The sequence below is a fragment of the Hyla sarda genome, chromosome 1 (assembly GCF_029499605.1).
Source record: "Hyla sarda isolate aHylSar1 chromosome 1, aHylSar1.hap1, whole genome shotgun sequence".
NCBI classification, from domain to species: Eukaryota; Metazoa; Chordata; class Amphibia; order Anura; family Hylidae; genus Hyla; species Hyla sarda.
The window spans coordinates 126573630-126589683 of NC_079189.1; the positions used below are offsets into that span (position 1 = coordinate 126573630).

Sequence of the window (16054 nt, forward strand, 5' to 3'; positions counted from 1 at the left end):
ACCGGGCAGCGCCGGGTACTCAGCTAGTACATAGATAAAGATCAGCTTCAATCTATATATTACATAGAAGACCCAAAAGCATTTTGATCAACAGATTTTGATTTTAAATTTTTCAAAGACAGTCTGTTTAGTAATACCTACTTATATTCCTACTTTTAGGTAAGTATACTTTTGTACTTAAAGGGTTACTCTGGTGGAAAACCATTTTTTTAAAATGAACTGGTGCCAGAAAGTTAAACAGATTTGTAAGTTACTTCTTTTTATTCCTTCCAGTACTTATCAGCTGCTGTATGCTCCACAGGAAGTTATTTTTGAATTTCTTTTTCGTCCTACCACAGTGCTCTCTGCTGACGCCTCTGTCCATGTCAGGAACTGTCTGGAGCAGGATAGGTTCTGCTCCTATTCTGGCCAGTTCCTGACATGGACAGAGGTGTCAGCAGAGAGCACTGTGGTCAGACAGAAAAGACATTCAAAAATTAAAGAACTTCCTCTGTAGCATACAGTAGCTGATAAGTACTGGTAGGATTAAGATTCTTAAATATAAGTAATTTACAAATCTGTTTAACTTTCTGGCACCAGTTGAATTAATTTTTTTTCCAACGGAGTACCACTTTAACAGTTTTTGGTTGGCTGGCAGCTAACATAGGAAGGTACCAGCATCAGAATGGGCCCCGGGGAGAACACACCTCTGATGTAGATATGTGTGTTGTAACACCAGAGCGCTGTACTACATTACTGACAGATGGAACTGAGAAGAGCTGTAAAAAGTATTTTCTAGTGCAAATGAGTGGATTCAAATTGGCCTGCATGTGACAAATTAGATTTTCTAGGCTTGGGGACTGTTTACTGTAGGGATGGCAGTGAACTAGAGGCCAGAGTGAGCTTATTTGCTTGAAGAGCAATGGCGGGCTGTGAGACCAGAGTGCTGTGAGCTGGAGACATGTAAACACTGTATAGAGGGTTATCTACATTACTTTTTGGGAAGCCATGAACAAGAGCTGCCATCCTAATGATAAGAGGACCAGGGGAAGCATTGCTTAGAGTAATGGGCTAGGGTAGCCTAGCTAAGGAGCATCTTGGAGGACTTAGGGAAGGCTGGGGAAGGGTAGTAAAGAGCAGGTTGGGCTGTGCTAGATGCAAACCTGAGGGAGGTTACTGATGGAGTCAAGTAGGGCTGTGTGAGACATCAAGACAAAAAAAGGTTGTGTAGCGTGAGGTTGACTGCCCAGAGGCATGTGGTGTGGCCTGGTATGTTACAATAGTAGCTTTACCTTCCTGTGAAGTCAACAGTGACCTGTGGGAGAGTTAGAATGGCTAAGATCTGCGGACTGTTGAACTTTTATTCTGGAAAGTTTAAGAAACCAATTCTGGCATGATCTAGACTACTGCAACCATCATGCCTATGTGCCACATATAACATCAGTAACCTTTAGGCAAGTTCTGACACTGATGCCTGAAGAAAGGAAAAGTAAAAATACACTTTAATGGAGTCAACTATGTTTTTTCCTATGCTGTCAGTGGAAAAGGTCACTGACACACCTTGGGCTGAAAGTGTATGCTGGCCATTTACAATTTAGAATAATTACCATAATAGATGTCACAAACCATAAACTCACAAACAGTGACATCTCATCTCACCCCAAAGAACATGCAATGAACTAACCTCTTAAAGTGGCTCTACCGGACTAAGAACAGGCCATCAATATCAGATTAGTGGGAGTCTGACACCAGGCACCCCTGCCAATCAGCTGACAGAAGTGGCAAGTGCTAAATCAGCTTCATTGTTCACCAGGCACAACATTTTGCAGCAGCTGTGTCTGGTACTACAACTCTCTGCAGCTCAGGTCTATTTAAGTGAATGTGATTGAGCTGCAATACCAGGCACAGCCACTGCGATGCCTGCTCAGAGATAAAGGGTATGTGACACTTGCTGGAGCACCTCAGTCAGCCAATTGGTAGTGTTGTCAATGGGTGAACCCCTTACCAATCTCATATTAATGACCCTCGTGATATGTCTGGCATTTTTGAATAAAGACCCGTTGGATGGTGAGTGCAATCCTGTCTTCTTTATTGCTATTTTATACATGCTGTGTTGGATTCATGCACCACCGCTGCCAGCGTCATCTCTGGGGTAACCTATGCTCTCCACTGTGATGCATGTCAAGCTTACCTGAGTCGTAGTCCTGTTATTGCTGGACCACCTACTCTCTCCCACTTCTCATAATGTGAGAAATGTTCCAGTGGCTGATAAGAAGCAGGTTATGAATATTTTTTATAGTTGTTCCTGCTGCAGCATATCTGCTATATTCACTAAAGGTGATTGAAGTTATCAGGGGGGTACCACTTTTAATAAATAATACTCATAGGGGTTCCCTGTTCTCAGGGATGACTTTGTTCCCCATTCTGAAGATTGCGGAAGTTTAAGCAGTCAAACCCCTATCCTCAGATAGTTCTGCCCCATCCTGAGGATATAGGATAACTAGTCGTGGGCAAGCTCTTTTAAGTTGATATTTTACATTTAAATACATTTTTCGGTCTCTAGAATATCAAGGGAACTGGTTCAAACACTTTGTATTGTGCAACAAAAAATGACTGTGATTTTGCTTATTTTCCTTGTTTGTCTACAGTATTGTACATTTGCAACCATGTTATATATTTAATTTCCCAAAGTTTTTTTTACAATCTGTTTAATCTTATAAACTATTTTGTTTTGTTTATGGACATTCCTGATCACTCCATATTGGCTTTCATAAATCAGACACAACTCTTTTGCGCTAGGAAATCAAGCATTGCCTTTTGTTCAAGTTATCTTTTTGTTACTTGAATGAATACTTAGGCTTTTAGTAATGCAGCCACAATGACATATGACCAAGGCACAAAGCATTCTGGGTGAGTGCATGAATGGACAAAGCCAATGACCCCCTTTTGGATTGTCAAGCCTGTTGAGTTATTTGACTCCAGTTATCTGCAATTATGATCACACATTGCTCTCCATGGACTTTCCCACTCCAAACTGTTGAAACTTTCTGTTTACATAGAACCTGACCTGACTTTTAATGATCGGTTTCTAGCCGCCGGCACGTTACAGAAAGACCAGGATGATCTGTTTTAGCAAAACTATTTTCTAAAATCAGAGTGAACTGGAAATGTATGGCCATGGTGCTGTTACATTGTGTCCCCTTATATTGTTATACTTGTCATCATATTTGTTAAACTAGTTGAGTGGTGCTATAGGTCACATAATATCATTATTTTTAACAATTTGTTTTGTTTTGACAATAACTTTTGGTACAAACAACTAGAGAACAGAATGGCTATACATAAAGCTGTCAGCAAATTGCAGTAGCTACAACGAAATGGTCTATTCACACGTACAGTATTCTACGCAGATTTGATGCGCGGGATTTTCTGCTGCAGATTTCAATGTAAACTGAATGACTGAACACAGCTTGAAATCTGTGCAGAATACTGTACGTGTGATTAGACCCTAAAGCAACATTACATCTTGAAATTAATGATAACATGAAAGGGATTATCAGCATTTTAAACTGATGTGCCCTGGCTGTGTCTTAAAATAAAATAAAAAACCCTATACTTACCTCCCTCGATCCCACCACAGCTTCTGGATCTTTGGCAGAGACCAGGTGCCGATACTGGAGGCTGCAGGGGGATCGAGGACGGTAAGTAGTGGCGTTTTACAATATTTATTTTGAGACACAGCTTGGGCACATTAGTTTAAAAAAGATAAAGTACATTTAAGCTTGATAAACCCTTTAGTGTAGGGTTACATGGAGTGCGCTCTTATGAGTGCAGCCTTAAATGTGACCCAACCCAGGAGTACTCCACTGGAAAACATTTTTTTTTTATTCAACTGGTACCAGTAAGGCTGGGTTCACATATATCAGTCGTCCGGCAAAGTTTCCCTCCGGCGTGCACCGGAGGGAAACTGATGCTAGAACTGATCCCATTCATTTGAATGGGACAGTTCACAATCATCCAGCGTCTCAATTTTGACGCCGGATGGTTGGACGGGAACTGCATTCCCCTGTCCGTTGCCCAGAAACAATGGACGCCGCATGCCATACAACTGATGACAAGTTGTGGCATCAGTTGCGTTGAGATTTAGGCTGAGTTCACCTATGCCGGATGCCAGACATATGTGAACCCAGCCTAAGTCACAGAAACAGATTTGTAAATTACTTCTATAAAAAAAAAATCTTAATCCTTCTCGTACTTATCAGCTGTTGTATGTTCCACAGAAAGTTCTTTTCTTTTTGAATTTCCTTTCTGTCTGGCCACAGTGCTCTCTGCTGACACCTCTGTTCATATCAGGAACTGTTCAGAGCAGGAGAGGTTTGCTATAGGTATTTGCTTCTACTCTCGACAGTTCCTAAAATGGACAGAGGTGTCAGCAGAGAGCACTGTGGTCAGACAGAAATTAAATTAAAAAAGGAAAGAACTCCCTGTAGAGCATATAACAGCTGATAAGTACTGGAAGGATTAAGATTTTTAAATGGAAGTAATTTACAAATCTGTTTAACTTTCTGGCACCAGTTGATTTAGGATAGGGGATAATATGTCTGATTCCGGGGGTCCCGCTGCTGGGGACCCCCGCAATCTCTCCTGCAGCCCCACGAGTCATCAGCTCTCCGGAGCTAAGTTTGCTCCGTGGTTGGTGATAGGGGTCGTGATGTCATGGATCCACCCCCTCAGTTTGTGATGTCATGGATCCGCCCCCTCATAAAATCATGCCCCACCCCCTTAATGCTAGTCTATGGTAGGGGGCATGTTAACAGTTACGCCCCCTCCCATAGACTTTCATTAAGGGGGCGGGTCATGACATCATGAGGAGGTGGAGCCATGAGGTCACGAACTGAGGGTCCCTGTATCCTGAATCATCAGCCACGGAGCAAACCTAGCTCTGGAGAGCTGATAACTCGGGGGCTGCAGGAGAGATCGCGGGGGTCCCCAGCAACGGGACCCCTGCGATCAGACATCTTATCCCCTATCCTTGGATAGGGGATAAGATGTCTAGGGGCGGAGTACCCCTTTAAACAACAAATATAAGTCAGTTTAAAGGATTTACTGGTTGATCCTGAAACAGTCTTGTAGAAATCATGTAGACCACAGGGAAACACCATTGGGCTCCAAAGTTTAATTTGCATATTTATTTAAACTCTGATATCTCAGCGCTGGAGGGGTCAATTAACTAATGATTGGTATATACAGATTAAGGGTCAATAGCCCTATACTGTATATCCTAAACAAGTAGTAAAATGTTTTCTCAAAAATCCAATGTTACTAAAGTCTTATTGAAAGCACCTATTTTCTAAGTCAATTTCTACCCAAGAACATCTTTCCTGGCACATGAATGGAGCCTGCCGGATCTATATAAACACAACTCCATTCTAAGCAAAACAAAAAGGGACCTGCGGGCAATGGTAACATTTTTGGAAATTAGAGCTAGAACGACCAACAGGAGTGCTAAAATAGACTCTCACACTGAAGCACTACTGTGTTAGGATTATGTCATAGACAGCGCTGGAAATAAAGTTATAAAAAGCGACCACACACATGATCTCAACACCAACAAAAGCAGAAATTCACTCTCCAAAAAAATGAAATCACCAATGTCATGCCTGGAATCCCAAAGTCCTGTTCAATAAATCAAAGCTCGGCACCACAAACCACATTTCATATTGAGATGCATATAGGTTTTCCTATTATTATTAAAACATACACACATACCACAAGCAGCTGGCAGGATGCGTCAATTGCTTTTACAGAAGTCCTTTTGTACAGTATTTGTGAGTTTGCATTTTCGAGTTTCATATTCTTCAAAACCTCAAACAAATCAGTTGTATTCTGACTATGGGCAATGTCCAAAGAGGAAAGAGAACATTTTTTGCTAGTGGATGTGCCCATGTCTATATGCTAATTTATCTGTAGCCTTTTCTATTGTGTTTATGGAAGGTACCAAGGGTCATCACATATCAAGTGTCATATATATAGTTTAATAAATTCAGAGAATATGACTGATGTTAACTAACATTTCAAGTCATTTTTTTCCCCCCACATTTCAGTAATCCTACAGTTCTGAAACTCAGGACATGGTAAGTATCAGAGACAACCCCTTTCCTATTGCAGGCAAAGTCTGCAACCCTGGCAAACAGCTGATTTTCACAGGGGACACATGGGCAGCTGGAGGAATGGCTTATGTCCACTCTTCATTTTGGCTCATAGATGGGGTTCAGGGGCAGGGGTTGTTTTCGTGACACAACCTCTTTAAGTAGTTTGTAAATATTTGCATAACTCCAAAGCTTTTGAACAATCCCTTTTTGCAATGTGCGATTGTGTGGTTCATTTATTTATATACTAGCACAAAAAGCATTTGAATATACATATATTTTAGAGTTCAAAATGCATCATCATTAAGTAATATACAAGTTGGGGTCCAAAATTGCATAGTTTATTTGTTTAAAAAAACAAATTCTTAGGTTAAAAAGGAGACTATAAAAGAGCAAAAAAAAAAAAAAAAACAGAGAAATTTGGGTCAAAGCCATCAAAACTGTGCCATCGAAAGACAGAACATTCATAGGTAAGAATGTGTATAAATATACCTATTGAAGTATTTTCCAAACAGAATATGTGTGACTTTTCTTCATATGAATTTTATAAAGTGTTGTGCAGAATTAGAAAGTATCACAAATAAAACACAAGTGTTTTACAAACAACAATATAAGTAACCGACCCTAACAAGGTCAGTAAGGCCTCATTCACATACATTTTTGGGACTATGTTGGAATACTTTTTAAATGGTACATGTGGTGCAGCCGTTCACCTGTTCATAGAATGAATGTAGTCTACTAGTGACTACATTCAGTCTATTTACACTACATTTGGTCTAGTAAACTGAAGGGGTGTGTTGCAGGTACATCACAGTATATGTTGGTCCTTTTGATGGTTTGCCAACATATACCACGAACATAACCAATGGAGCCCAAGACCAAATGACAAAATAGTGCAACAGTACCATAGTAACAATTTCCTATTCCACTTTCTGTTCTGTCTGTACTGAGTAATGTAACCCATCATACATACACCATAAAAGTGCAAGGGGGTATTCACAGAGACTTAAATGGAAACATAGTGTTACTAATGGTGCTAGAACTGGTAAATTTGTATTCACACCCCGCTCCCTTCTCTAATCAGTGTATTAGACTCCCTCAATAACAATAGACTGCTTACATAATACATGAAGAGGTCTGAGCTGCAATACCACACAGAGGGCCATTGGCACTACATGTGTCACCATATGGTGCTCCACATAACACTGTATTTTATATTCTATATCCTAGAATAATTGCTTTATACTATATTGTCCTATGGTGCATGCCTTCAGGGACTTACAGAGGTACAGTTTAGCCCTATAGAACTTAAAACATTTTATGGCTTCATACAAAGATATAGTATGCTTGTGTGCATGCTGTTGATTGTTGCCCTATTTGTACAGTCTGCCTCAGATAGACTATACTGGCAGAGTGCAGACATTACTGATCAGTGCTATTCCATTGCATAGCATTAACCAGAAACATAGAATGTGTCGGCAAATAAGAACCATTTGGCCTATCTAGTCGGCTCAATATTCTGAATACTATCAATAGTCACTGACCCTATCTTATATAAGGGATAGGCACATGCCTATTCCATTCATGCTTACACTCCTTCACTGTATTTGCAGCTACTTCTTCTGCAGGAAGGCAATTCCATGCATCCACTACTCTCTCAGTAATGTAATGCCTCCTCATATTACTGCATAAACCTTTGCCCCTCTTATGTAAAACTATGTCCTCTTGTGGTAGTTTTTCTTCTTTTAAATATACTCTCCTCCTTTAACATGTCGATTCCCTTTATGTATTTAAAAGTTCCTCTTTATGTATCTAAAAGTTTCTATCATAACGATATGAACAATCTTAAAGGGGTACTCCGGTGGAAAACAATTTTTTAAAATCAACTGGTGCCAGAAAGTTAAATAGATTGGAAAAATACTTCTATTAAAAAATCATAATCCTTCCAGTACTTATCAGATGTTGTATACTACAGAGGAAGCTGAGTTGTTCTTTTCTGTCTGACCACAGTGCTCTCTGCTGACACCTCTGTCCATGTCAGGAACAGTCCAGAGCAGGAGAGGTTTGCTATGGGGATTTTCTCCTACTCAGTGACAGTTCCTGACACGGAAAAAGGTGTCAGCAGAGAGCACTGTGGCCAGACAGAAGAGGACAACTCAACTTCCTCTAAAGCATACAGCAGCTGATAAGTACTGGAAGGATTAAGATCTTTGTATGGAAGTAATAAAAAAAAAAAAATTATTCCACTGGAGTACCCCCTTAAGCATAAAAAATATCCAACACCAGAATTGCAGAATTTTGGCCATATCACGTATCAGTAAATAATGACTAAAAAGGGATCAGAAAGTCCCATCTAAACATAAGAGACTAATAAAACTACAGATCACGGTGCAAAATAAATTAGCCCTCATACATCTCCGTATACACAAATATAGGGGTCAGAATATTGCAATTTTAAGCATATGTATCTTGTTTTATTTTGTTTTACTCTTTTTAAAAGCAGTACAAGAATAGGAAAACTATGTAAATATGGGTAATGTTTTATCGTATTGACCCTCAGAATAAAGATGTCATGTCAGTTATGCACTAAAAGTGCATAATTATAAAGTGCACTGAAAACGAAACTACCTAAAAAGTTAGCATTTTTTTTTTTGGTTGCACCATACATTTCATGGTAAAATGTAAGTCATTACAAAGTACAATTGGTCACACAAGAAATAAGCCTCCTATAGCTCTATAGATGTAAAAATTTATTTTTTATGGGTTATATCTTTAAAAGGGTGAAAGGAGGAAAAAATGAAAATGCAAAAATGAAAATTGTTGGTGTGTTCTTAAAGGAAATCTGTCCCCAATGTCCCCAGCACTAACCTGTTGGTACAGACAGGTGACAACGGTACTTACCTTCTCCGCGTCCGTGGAGTCATTCTTCGGTAATCTTCTCTGGTATCTTCATCTCTGGGCCTGGCTTGGAGCATGGATGGAGCTTAGTGACGTCACCGCTGCAGTTTTCTTCTGGGTCCCGCTGCTAGAGAACAGCAGCGGTGACGTCACTGAAGCTAACGGACAAGATTACAGAAGAACGACTGTACGGAACGGGACAATGTAAGTACCGTTGTCAGCAGTGTCACCTGCACTACCTGTTGGTACCTGTCGGACACTGGTGACAGATTTCCTTTAAAGGTTACTGTCATTTAAAACAACTTTTGACATGCTGCTCAGGCATTTTAAAAGTTGAGATCACTGGGAGAAGTGTATGCCTCATTCTCTGGCTGTCAATCAAATCAGACCTTTTCTACATAAGTCTATGCAGTGAAAAGGTCAGATATGCCAACTGGGGAGTGATGCATGCTCTGCTGGGCACTTCACTGGCCTATAACTTGTGATCTCAGCGAACCTTACTCTTGAGAGCTCAACTATTGACATGTCTGGGCAACATGTCAAAAGTCGTTTTAAATAAAACTAAAACAATTTAAGCTTTTTCTTTGGGGTCTGGCATAATTTTATCTGCAGGGGCTGCAGCTGCCACTTGGCATGATCTATATGCAGTGAAACCTGACAGGCCTGCCACATGAGAATAGTAGGGGAAGCTGTACTCTTATTCTATGTAGGGATCCTGATCCGAGCTATTAAAGCTCTAAAATTAGGAGGAACAAAGTACGGTATAACTTTGACCAGAATAAACTGGTGGAATAAGAGGTAATCTACACGTCACTTCACTTCATTTTATTCTTTCCCTCAGTTCCGGGATGTTAATCTTTAAAGTATTTTAGTTAACAACACAAAATGCTTTGTAATGGTTTCTAATAGGAGTTCACATGCTAAGTGTTTTCTTTACTGTACTAAAGGGGGAAGGGTCAGCTGTTCACTGCAGCGTTCCACCAGCCAGGATTCTGCACACAGGATAAGGTAGATCTTCTGCCATTCTACTGCATAACCATCATAAAACACATCATTCTAGGCATTTCATATACAAGAAGCTTTAAGAGGTGAATGAAGAAAAACCAAGAATGAGGATGTAATGAAAAACACAAGGAGCTGTCCTGGTCAAAAGAATTGATACTCAACTAGTGGCAGGCATTTACAGTAAGGCCGGTATATTACTTGATGACCTGAACTGAGCTATCAATATGGCTCACCAGGCCTCCCAGGCTCAGACCTTCGATTGAAATCCAGATCCGAAATTGAGCATGTGTTAGGTTTGTGTGAATTTGGCATTATGCGTCTCTCACTGCTTTGCCAGGATGACCAGTGCTAGAGAAGGCTAGACAGCTATGTAGCATATTTTGGCTACAGTCTTATGCTGTGTTTTTGCATGTTCTCTAAGGCTGGGTTCACATTTTGGAATCTCCGGAAGGAAATTTTCCAGCGACCTTAGATGGCTGTGTGGTATTTTGCTAAAAGAATGATCGAGTTCATTCTTTCGGCGGATGGATTTCAGTGGTGGAATTCCATTCACAGCAATGGGACTCTGCTGCACTGGAAGTTCAGAGCTGAATTTCGAAGCAAAACTCTGAAAATTCCTAAGTGTGAACACAGCCTTACAGTAAGTGTGAAAAAAAATCTTAACGCTTTGTCATTAAATAGAAGTTCGAAATGTGAGTTCACATACTGTAGTCAGATCATGGTTTTTGAGTATTTTTTCCCCACAATTTAGTATTTTTGTAAGCTAGAATGACACGCTGCTTTGGGCTATTCCCCAATGACAATTTAATGCATTGTTATTATTGCACCTTGTTATTATTTATGAACATTTTTGGCAACTTTTCTTTTTGGAAAAAGTGGTGAAAAGAAATATCTGTTTTGATCTAGCATTATTTTTTTTTTAACCTACCCCACCTAGAGGGCCTGGGTCATGTTGATGAATCTGGTACAATGGGGGAGATCCTGGCACCAAGCACTATTGCTGATAAATACAATGTAAAAAACATCACCATGAGCAATTGATATTTTCCACTATGACTATCCATGGATAACAGTCTTCTAACGTTACAGTTTGGTCACATATGATTGAAACCAACAGGTTCCTTTATTGAGAGTCTGATTGATTCCCATTGGTCAGATACAAATAATTTAATATCAGGGACGTTACAATTGTCACTTGGTCTAATTGAGTAAAGAATGGCTCTGGCAGGGGCGTAGCTATAGAGGTCCTGGTGCATAAGGGGGCCCCAAAGTACATCTGTACCATAAGAGACCAGTATTTTAATTGGCATATGGGGCCCTGTTGCAGATTTTGCATCAGGACCCAGAAGCTACAAGCTACACCTCTGAGCTCTGGTTATAGGCAGCTTTAGCCGAACACCTTGAAAGCAATAGACAATGAAATATCAATAACCTTTCCAGAGTTCTTAGTGAATGAGACGTACAATCTGGTTATTCTTACAGACAAATACTGTGTATCAGCCTTTTAAATACAACACCAGGAACAGATGCGACCCTGTTCCAAATAAACCAGTCCAGACCAGCCTGTAAATTCACATGTTGTATATCCACCTGTTTAGCAGCAGACTGTTGTGCTCTGGCCAGGACAGGGATTGTACTGTAACTTCTCCTGACAGGTGTAAGCATTCACTAAATGCTCAGCTGATACTGTTAGCTATGTCACTGGCTGAAGGCCACGTTCTGCTGCCAATAAGGGTTTGCATCACTATATGCACTGTACTCACTATATAGGAGAAATGAGATGACAATCCTTATTTAACCAACATTAGACCACATGTTAAGGTATTACTTTGCAACAGTTACAACAAACATTTTGTTTGGCATTTTGCAATTCGGGAAGAGAATCTTAGTCCATAAACAATTAGAAAAACATGCTCTACCCTTACCTGCACGTGAAAAATATAATAAGCCAAAACGAAAAACTCCTAAATGCAACTCAAAAACGCAAGACCGAAACTTTTCATGTGCACCAAAAGGGGTACAAAAGGAAAAGGGGTACAAAAGGAAAAAAATGCTTTACCTACTCTTAAATATTCTGCCGCTCAAGCACCAACACCACACCAATGCCCCCCTGGCTGACATGGTCAAAGGATAGGGGGTCCTGCTGCTGGGGACCGCCGTGATCTTCCATGCCACACCCCATTAGAATCAGTCCCCGGAGCGTTTTCGCTCCGGGTCGGATTACTGGCGATCAAGGGGATGGAGCATAGTGATGTCACGGCTCCGCCCCCGTGTGACGTAACACTCCGCCCCCTCAATGCAAGCCTATGGGAGAGGGTGTGACAGCTGTCAAGCCCCTCCAATAGACTTGCATTGAGGGGGCGGAGCGTGATGTCACACTGAGGCGGAGCCATGACGTCACTATGCTCCGTCCTTGTGGTCGAGATGGACTCAGCCTGAGGACCTCCAGCGGTTCCGGAAGCCGCTAAAGGTGGGTACTGCATGGTAGCTCCCGGGGGTCCCCAGCATCGGGACCCGGCGACCTGACATCTTATCCCCTATCCTTTGGATAGGGGATAAGATGTCTAGGGGCGGAGTACCCCTTTAAGGCCAGTGATTGGCTGCGGCATCCCATGAACAATGTACCTGACCCCATTGACGCCAGACACTGTAAAGACCTTTTATTTAATTAAAACCTTTTATTTATTTTGCTCCCTTATTCCAGCCTGCATGTATTTTTTTTTAAAACAACTGAATATAATAATGTTCTATGGCAGTGGGCTCCAAACTGTGGACCTCCAGCTGTTGCAAAACAGCAACTCACACAGCATGGCCAGATATGGCATGGCAACATCTGGAAGTTCCCAGTTTGGAGAGCACTGCATCTTGTCACAGAAAAAAAGCTGACATAAAAAGTTCAAAAAACCATGCTTACAATGCTATTTCATGTAGAACAGTGGTCTCAATCTGTGGCCCTCCAGATGTTGCAAAACTTCAACTCCCAGCATGCCCGGACAGCCGGGCATGCTGGGAGTTGAAGTTTTGCAACATCTGGAGGGCCAAGGTTTAAGACCACTGGTGTAGAACAAGAACAACTATCTGTGCTATATGCACTGTTATCTTGGCAGACCTCAGTGCTCTTCTTTCTTTGTCAAGACACTGGCTAGTGGGACATTCTGTAATTTAATTCAATTAGAAACTTCAGAATTGTCTAATAAAATTGTTCTGTTTGGACAATTCCATTTAATATTTCTTCTCGCAAGAACCCTGCTCATCGCAGATGTAAAGTGCTGCATGTTAAAGGTGTACTCCAGTGGAAAACATTTTTTTTTTTAAATCAAATGGTGCCAGAAAGTAAAAAAAAATTTAAATCAACTGGTGCCAACAGATTTGCAAATTGCATCTATTAAAAAATCTTTACCCTTCCAGTACTTTTTAGCAGCTGTATGTTACAGAGGAAATTCTTTTCTTTTTTAATTTATTTTTTGTCTTGTCCACAGTGCTCTCTGCTGACACCCCTGTCCGTGTCAGGAACTGTGGACAAGACAAAAAAGAAATTATAAAAAATAAAAAAATAAATTCCTCTGTCGCATGCAGCCGCTAAAAAGTACTGGAAGGGTAAAGATTTTTTTTATAGAAGTCATTTACATATCTGTTTAACTTTCTGGCACCAGTTGATTAAAAAAAAGGTTTTCCACCCCTTTAAAAATATGCATTGTGAATGCTCAGAATAAAGCAGTAGGAGGTGCACACTAAAATGGTTATCTACTACTTTCAATACAGGTCTATGTCTTCTCACTGGAAAGGGGAGCTCAGCTTGGGCCAAAGGAGAAGCATCCCTGATCGAAGACTACTTATCTCTACACAGCCTTTTAGGACATATCGTAAGAGGTCGTAGAAAGTAGACACTATAAGCTACATCTATCATGAAAATAAGAGGGTATTTCGGCTTGAAGAGTAGCACCTGCAAAATGATTCGAATGAATCTACATGGGACATACATGATGAGATGATCAATTTAATAATGATCCACTATTTAAGAACAGATCAAAGTGACCAAAACTGATCATATAAACTGCCAAATAAGTGACATGACTGTCATCCTAAACTTGCTAGTCTTTTTGGTGCCATAGAGTCATTACAGGTCCTATCTATATCCATCTTTAGCTGCCTTTTCTGTCACCTAAAGCCCCTGATCCCCTGCCAAACACCAGTTTAAGAGAGTGCTGGGCAGTGCACACGCTCCTGGTGTTAATGATTGACAGCCACGTCCCCTGCTGTGTCGCTGTGACACCACTAACGTCACCTCCACCAAGAAAACAAAACTACAGCCAGAAATAGACGCAGAACTTCACATACGCTCAGTGGTTATTTAATATCGACCGAAAAACAGCAAGAGAATAACTGAATGGAATAACAAGAAGATGACAACAACAACGACACATATGTGTATTAAGTTCCATTCATTGCACACATGCAGAGAGGAGATTTAGTTCTTCACTCCCCTCTTTCACATGGTACGTAATAAGGTTCTATGCAATGCACACATGGAGTAGGTAGCTGAGGTTGTCCTTTGGTAGACTTCATCATTCATGATATCTTGATGTGTGGTTTTTCGCAGGAGATCACGTAAACCTACTGCGTTATCTTATCTCAGAATATTATCACCATGCACAAAAGAATCAGATGACAAATTTAGCTCTGCTACATCTGTATGTGCTGAGAAGAAGTCTTGGTATGAAACTTAGAAAAGAAAAGCTGTCACTCACCAGGGCTGGAGCAGTAGACACAGACTGGAGGAGCTGGCTGCCTCACAATGTGTGGAGTGAAGTAGAGATCCCAGCAGTCACATTCCAGGCAGTCACATGTACACAGTCCTTCTCCTTACTCCTCCAGATCCCACACAACAAAGACTCCTGCCCGGGAAGGAGGAGGAAGTCGTGTGCTAGTCCTCTCCTGGCTACATGTGAGGCAGGCAGGCAGGCAGTCCTTCTCCTCTGTGTCTTTGGAACCAGGGTGTGTATTTTGAGGAGGAATGCTAACAACCAAAAATAACACTCACTGACATCTTCTCTCAGTTCCTCCTCCCTTGTATCTGCAGTGTGAACCTACCATTGTCTGGGGATTTCAATGGGATCCAACAGAGTAGGGCAAGGAATGCACAGCCAGGCAGGAGAGGTAAATTCAAAGTCCTGCCGGCTGCTTTTAATCTAGACGGTTTCCCGTTACTAGTCTCAGGAGTTTACAGTTTACTTCATATTGGTGTCCATTCACACTAAGCGATTGTCAACGGTCAGTGGAAGAGTTGCGATTGTCCATCCAATGACATATATTTTATTACTTTCAGAATAAGAGGAAAAGTTTGATACCATATTAGCCAGGTGAAAAAAAGTTTTATTGCTTTCAGTGAGAGACACAAAACAGCAATCCTGCCGAAATTGAAAGAAAATATGTTATATAGCAGGTTTTCGAGACAACTTAGATCTCTTCATCAGTCATGATATAATAAAGTGAAAGTTCTCAAAAAGACCACCTCCTTATCCAGACCAGATTTTGTGTGATGGATTTTCTCCACCATTTATTATGCACAGTGACAATTTTCTTTGAGAATAGAGATTTCACATTCTGAACAGAAGACACAAAAGTCTTAAAGGGGTTGCCCTACCATTAAAAGTTATCCCTTATCCAATATTCATCAGATTGGGCGGGGGGCAGTCTGACCTCCAGGACCCCCTAACATCTTAAGATAGGTAAACCTGTCAGAATGGAGCAGTGGTCATAGCTTTCTCTGACAACTGCCATAGAACCTGAGCAAATATGGTAGCTAGGTTGTCTATTGTACCTTAAGTAATAACCTACTAGTAATAATATACACTTTGCACGAATAAAAACAGTAGCAAAAAAAAAAAAAAAACAGCTATCGAAGGCTCCTTTCACACTGCCATTAGTGCTCGGTAGTGTGACGGACGTTAGAAGATAGCGGGAGAAAAGTTTGTGCTTGCAACAACTTTTTTCCCTGCTATCTTCTGGCGGAATAGCGGCTG

The 16054-nt window shown here is 40.9% G+C and overlaps 1 protein-coding gene across 1 annotated transcript in view; it reads right to left on the minus strand.

The window, feature by feature from the left end:
- Positions 1-15143, minus strand: part of PALLD (palladin, cytoskeletal associated protein) — a 236780-nt gene extending 221637 nt beyond the window's left edge. The window contains exon 1 of the mRNA XM_056560987.1: positions 14780-15143. The gene's annotated coding sequence lies outside the window, so the exon portion shown is untranslated. The remainder of the gene's footprint in view (positions 1-14779) is intronic.
- Positions 15144-16054: the final 911 nt, after the last annotated feature.